We start from the raw sequence: 6705 nt of genomic DNA, 5'->3' as shown, positions 1-6705 counted from the left end.
TATTTGGGCTGCAATCTGACTTGCATTTAACTCTAATGAACATATCCTCTGRAGCAGAGGTAACTCTGGGTCTTCATTTCCTGTGGCTGTCCTCATTAGAGCCAGTTTCATCATCATTTTCCGGATTGACTGACCTTCATGTCTTAAAGTAATGATGGACTGTCGTTTCTCTTTGTTATTTCGAGCTGTTCTTGCCATAATATGGACTTGGTCTTTTACCAAATAGGGCTATCTTCTGTAAACCAACCCTACCTTGTCACAACACATCTGATTGGCTCAAACGCATTAAGAAGGAAAGAAATTACACAAATTAACTTTTAACAAGGCACACCTGTTRATTTAAATGCATTCCAGGTGACTACCTCATGAAGCTTTATGAGAGATTGCCAAGAGTTTGCAAAGGGTGGCTACTTTGAAGAATCTCAAATATAAAATGTTTTGGTTACTACTTGATTCCATATGTGTTATTTCATATGTTTGATATCTTCACTATTWTTGTACAATGCAGAAACGTGTAAAAACAAAGAAAAACTCTGGAATGAGTAGGTGTGTCCAAACTTTTGACTGGTACTGTATGTATATTTATTTTTATGGTCCACAAGAATTGCACTTCGGGGACCATAAAGATCTCTTGAATTGAATTGTTTCCACAGTGACAGCAACCCTCATTGAGAAYGTTGGTGAAGTTGAGTTGGACGTCTATAATATTCCACTTGAAGCCATACATTACCTAAAGTTCCATGTGCTAAATTTAACCCACCCCATCTCCAGTGTGTTAAATGTAACAGAGATGAACATTACTACTGGTAAGAGTTTTTAATTGTTCTTTTTTTCTTCATTTTATAAAAGGTTCAAGACCTACAGGGCTCATGTGTTAGTAAATGGTGTATTTAAAAAACTAACTTGGACGTTGTTGGCATCAGAAGAAAATGTTGTATCTCCATGTTGAGGATGTTCAATCCACTTCCGCTCCATTCACAGAATGCTCCTCAGACTCCGGTGGATTCAGGTGCAGATGTGAGGACCAGTATAGTTGGTCATGTGATCAGTGATCTTACTGCTTGTCCAAGTCCAACTACTACAGCAGGTATTCCAAGAAGTTACTCAAGCAATAGATTACATTTTCTGAAAATAATAGACATGCTTGTCATGATTTATTTTATTGTAATTTTCCATAGAGCCATCAACCATTTCTGGCAGAATCATTGAAATTGAGTTGGACATGACAGATATTTCGGCTACATTGATAGATGTACTTAGGGTCAGTGTGAATGGTCTGACCTCCGATGTGTTAAGTGTAACKGAGGTGAACTTCACTACTGGTAAGAATTTTCTGTTGCTGATGCTCATTTGAGTTTTAATTCCTTGTGCATTGTAAAATATATTCAAGAACTGGTTCAGATATTTTCAAATAGTTGGTCTCACAGATGATGATGATGTTCATTCCACTCTCCTTTCATTCACAGCATGCTACCCAAACAACACATGCAGATGTGAGGATCAGTATGGTTGGTCATGTGACCAGTGTCTCTCTTATGGGTCCTGTGACAACATCACTGATGACTCCTGTGGATGTATCAAAGCCATTCCTCCTTATGGACCGTTTTGTCAGCCAATCACAAGTAACTGTTTCCTTACCACCTCCACTGTGSTAGTTTAATCAATGTTTATGTATTCATTCATCAATGTTTACACTCAAAGCTTACCCCVATCTCATTTACCACATAGATCTGACGGCTTGTCCAACACCATCTCCAACACCAGGTATGAGACAATTATTCATGACTATTTAATTAACAAATGTTTTACTGTACTAATTAGAGTCTTACTAAGAGCAACTTGCCATAGTGTTATTCATAGTTGTATATTTACTTGAGACCTACAGCTGTAAGACAAAAAGCTGTGAAACAGGTTAGAGAACCAGCCACCATCATAATCATCTCACACTTCTCTGCGTCCACAGCTTTTCCAGCAGAAGAGGAAACAAGTACTGGTTTTACACAATAATCTATGTATTTCAAATACATGTAACAGTGTCGAAAATCCACTGACCTGTTCAGATGTGATTTTGTTTGGGTTATCTTTTTGAACTTTTATTTAACTATGCAAGTCAGTTAAGATTAAGAACAAATTCTTATTTTCAATGACAGCCTAGGAACAGTGGGTTAACTGCCTTGTTCAGGGGCAGAACAACAGATTTTTACCTTGTCAGCTTGGGGATTCAATCTCGCTACCTTTCGGTTACTAGTCCAACGCTCTAACCACTGGGCTACCTAACCACTAGGCTATCTCAGAGTATTACACAATAAACAAATTATGGCTAGTGTATGGAAAGTCATTTACAATTTAAAAAATAGATACTCTGTTGGTTAATTAAATATATTTAAAAGTCCATAACAAATAACTTGAGCATTCCAACTCCTGCCGTAACAAGTAAGTTCCTTATTCCATACGTAATTTTTCTCTCACAGTAGTTACGGTACATAACTACTCTTTTAATCAAAATGCAATCATTCAGTGATACACAGCAATGTCAGTAAAGTGAATACTTTTACGCATTAGTGCCAACAACAAGACAGTCCACAGCAAGTTCAACAACTCCAACAACTCCCTCCAGTACAACATCAAAGAAACAAATCAATCATATAATTTCATTGGACCTACGGTATTTCCTTGTGGTATTATTGAGTCGGGCATCACCAATATTCCAGTAACATGCATGCATGAAAACCTATCGTACACACTTTCTACCTACAGCATCTATAGCTATCCCCTCGCCTGACAACTACCGACGCCAATTCAAGTCATACTCTAGTGGGTCCATTCGATCGTTGGAGTATATTTTTATTCAACATGCTTTGAATAGGGGTGAGAAGGCGTTTGTGTCTTATCATGTAGATGGATACACACAGATTGACGGTGTTGAGACCGTGTTTGAGTCAACGGTTATTTCTTCCACGGTTGTAAATCTTGCTTTGTGCCCCAGGCCATGTGTGTTCTAACCCAAAATACTTTTGGGGAAATGTACCAAGAGTTTCAAGACAAATTGGATTCTTTACAGGCTACTTGCGGGTTAAACGTGGATGTGATGTGGGAGCATGAATGGATCGCACTCAAAAAGTCTGATCCTCATGTTCGAGCCTTCCTTTCCAGCTTTGACACACCAGAACCCTTGGAACCACGACAGGCCTTGTATGGAGGCCGTACCAATGCTTTGACATTGAGGTATGTAGCGCAACCCGACGAGACAATAGGATATGTAGATTTTACATCCCTCATGTAATGAGTTCCTCATGCTATCCTATGGGGCATCCTGAAAGTATTCTCTGCGACTTTGACTTACCCCAAAACTATTTTGGTCTGATCAAAGCAACTGTCTACCCTCCTAGGGGTTTGTTTATACCAGTGTTGCCTTACAGGGGACCTCAAGGAAAACMTTTCTTTCCCCTTTGTCGCACCTGCAGTGAAAACAACAACCAGGAAAACCCTTGTGATCACTCAGATCAAGAAAGAGCCCTGACAGGTGTATGGGTCACAGTTGCATTCTCTAAGGCTCTAGAGATGGGGTATCGTGTAGCCAAAATCTTTGAAGTGTGGAACTATTCCAGGAAATCAGACACTCTTTTTAAGAGTACATCAAGACCTTCTTGAGATGCAAGCAAATGGCTTCAGGCTATCCTGCATCGGTCACAGATAAAGAGAGCAAAGACAAGTACATTCAAGACTATCACAACAGAGAAGGCATACTTCTTGACCCTGACAGAATAGAGGTCAACAAAACCAAAAGAAATTTGTCAATTGTTATTGAACTCGCTTTGGGGTAAGCTTTTGTAGAGATGCAATATGCTAACAACATCGATCATTAAAGACCCCAAATKATTTTTGGAATTTGTTTTTTCGGACCAATACGAAATTTCACATTTTTCATTCTTGAGTCAAGACATTGCCCTGGTGCAATGGAGGCGTAACAAGAAGTGGGTTCTACCCCCGGGTAATGTAAATGTGTTTCTTGCAGCATTTACCACGGCCTATGGCCGACTTGAACTGTACACCCTCATGGAGCAGCTTCAGAGTTGCGTTCTTTACCACGACACAGACTCTGTGGTCTATGTAAGAACAGGGTGATTGGATACCCCCCACTTAGCAAATATTCTGAGTGGTTTAACGAAAACGAGTGACACTCGAAGATGTGACCATATCACAGAATGGTCCTCTCGTGGTCCAAAAGCTATGCTTTTAGGACTAAAGACAATCACGGTGTGTTGAAAGCCCAGGCGTGACCTCAAACCATGAAATGCCCCCGCGTGTAAACTTGGAATCAAATCAACACGCTTGGTCGAGGGGTTCATATACGAACGCGGAATAGTGACTTCGGGATTTTGAGCTCCTACAAAAAAATGTTTAAGGCTAAAAAGGGCTTCATTAAGGAATGCCCCACTTACTAAAAGATTCAGGGTAGTCTATGACCAAGAGACTGTTTTTACTGACGGGACCACATTGCCCTTTGGCTACTGACTTTATGCAACAAAGCCCCAGTGGTGTCTAAAGCTTAAAGATATAATGACTGCTTGTAGAAGGTTTTTGACCCCCGGTGCAACTACCAGTTTTCGGCCTTAATCGCAGGCCCATCCCAAAGTTGGTAAAACTTGGTTTTGTAAAAAGTAATTCAGAGAATTCTGAACAGTGTTTATCTCAAAAGCCTGATGATATTGTGTGGTGTTTATTCGTGTTATCAACTTTGTATGATGAATTGGTTGAAGAAATAAAAATAAGTTTTGTTGAAAGAATACCTGAATCCCTGTCTGATGAACTCTCCCTCCTCTATAAAAACAATCTGCTGGTTTTGGAGCCGCTTGCATTGCAGGTAGCGAACATCCGAAATTGCCCCGAGCTTTAACCCAATAACTCATCACCAGAAACCTGTCCGTTGCTTTTCCTTGGTGCAGAATGTGTTTCAACCAAGGTAAAAATAGTCTACCACCTTAGTTTGAACCCATTACAATGGCTTTGTTCAAACCCCTAGAGAAGAACACAAATTAACACTCTAGCTCAGAGATGTACCTGGGCAGGACATTTACTTTAATGGGAGAAGCTATGAGGACGCCTACCAAAGCGGCATTTTTCTTATTTGAATCGTGATTGTAAAAGCAATACTCAGAACACCTGAGGCCTATACGAACCGGTCTGTGTCCCATGGGAGTGCCGGCTGCGTACATTCCTAAAAATAACCGCATGTCTCTGCGTTTCACAAAGAAAACCTGCCCCTCTTGAGAAGCCTAGTTGGGGCTAACAGCTAAAGACGGAATGCCATCTTGGGGTAATGTTCTTCAGATCTCATATATCCATATGTAGATTGCCTTTGGATCTTCTCAAAGGTACGCATTCCATCACCTGAACCATTGAAAAAACTTAAAGAGCCAATAAAGACATCGATTAAACTCTTTGCCAATAAAAGGGCCGTCTTCAAAAGAAAAGACATAGCATACAACAGTCTGGGGGTTTTCTCTACCTTTACAAGTTAGCCGTGCCTTCATCACCAGCCTATTCTGCCAGACGTGGGCGTTTGAACACAGAGTGGGATGGCCAATAAATGTACTTGTGCACAAAAAGCAGTTTGGATAGACTTAAAAACAAATGCGGGGTCCTGAAAATATCAGACACAACATCAGAAAATTATTTGGATACGGCCATGAAGAATTTTTGAATCCAAGAAGGATTGAACCCCTATGATAAGGTCCAAAAATACACAAACCTCTTGCAAAGGTATTTGGCCTTGGTAAAACAAGGTGAGAGAGAGACCAACCATTTAACGCTTTCCCTACTGGACCCTTTAAAAGATGACGAGCCTAGCGAGAGCCAAGCCCCTGTAATGCCTGTACCTGCGATCTTACCGACTGAAGATCAAATGTCTGTTGAAGATAAAGTTATGCATGACATGTTGACACATGTTCAGGCACGTAACAGGAAAAATGTTAGATACATTATGAACAAGATAAAAGACTCAAAGGGGACCACTACTTGGAATGACAAAGGAGAGTTTATCCTTCAGGCCTCTGTTGTCAGGGGTTCATATATGCTTGACTTGCTTAAAAGTACCACGGTTGCCCACAAGGTTGCTGATGACAGAAGACCTCCCGGGTGGCGTCAGTTTCTTAAGGCCCTGGCAATCCTCAACATTCCCCTCTCGGGTGTACCCAACTATAAGCTACGTCAACAGATTCAAGCTTTAAAACAAAAACCTTCAACAAGCTACAGCACCCCTAAAGATGTCCCAACAACCCCTCCCCCCTATGAAAGGGAGGATGATAACTAATTTACCCACCTGAACATCTCCAGACTTTTTCCTAATCCCGATCTCTCAGGGTGGTTAGACTTTTGAATGACTTTTGAATGACTATGATTAAATTCAATATATTTTATTAGAAAAAATAAGCAGTTTAACATTTGTGGCATTCTTGAAACATTTGACGTGAACATACGCCTTGTTTACACGGTCTTAAAGGACACATATTTGAACACTTTTGATATTTTCTAACAAAACAAGCTACAATGTTATCATTACTTCTTAAATCATCATTATAAAGAGACATAACATCTTCAAAATAAACTTCCCGGGCTCTTTGGCATAGGTAGAATACACAGTGTTGACCACATGTAGTGGAAAGGTTATCTTGCCATACTTTGAAGCATATCTTGCTCTGTGTC

At 40.2% G+C, this 6705-nt stretch overlaps 1 long non-coding RNA gene across 1 annotated transcript; it reads left to right on the top strand.

The window, feature by feature from the left end:
* The first annotated feature begins 1306 nt into the window (after positions 1-1306).
* LOC111972564 (uncharacterized) lies at positions 1307-1764 on the top strand. The gene is made up of 3 exons (XR_002878479.2): positions 1307-1322; positions 1467-1622; positions 1729-1764. It is a non-coding gene; the product is annotated as an uncharacterized lncRNA (long non-coding RNA).
* Positions 1765-6705: the final 4941 nt, after the last annotated feature.

The sequence above is a fragment of the Salvelinus sp. IW2-2015 genome, linkage group LG14 (genome assembly GCF_002910315.2).
Source record: "Salvelinus sp. IW2-2015 linkage group LG14, ASM291031v2, whole genome shotgun sequence".
Classification (NCBI taxonomy): Eukaryota; Metazoa; Chordata; class Actinopteri; order Salmoniformes; family Salmonidae; genus Salvelinus; species Salvelinus sp. IW2-2015.
Note: the sequence above shows the minus strand (reverse complement) of the source record. Positions and strands in the feature narration are given on the sequence as shown.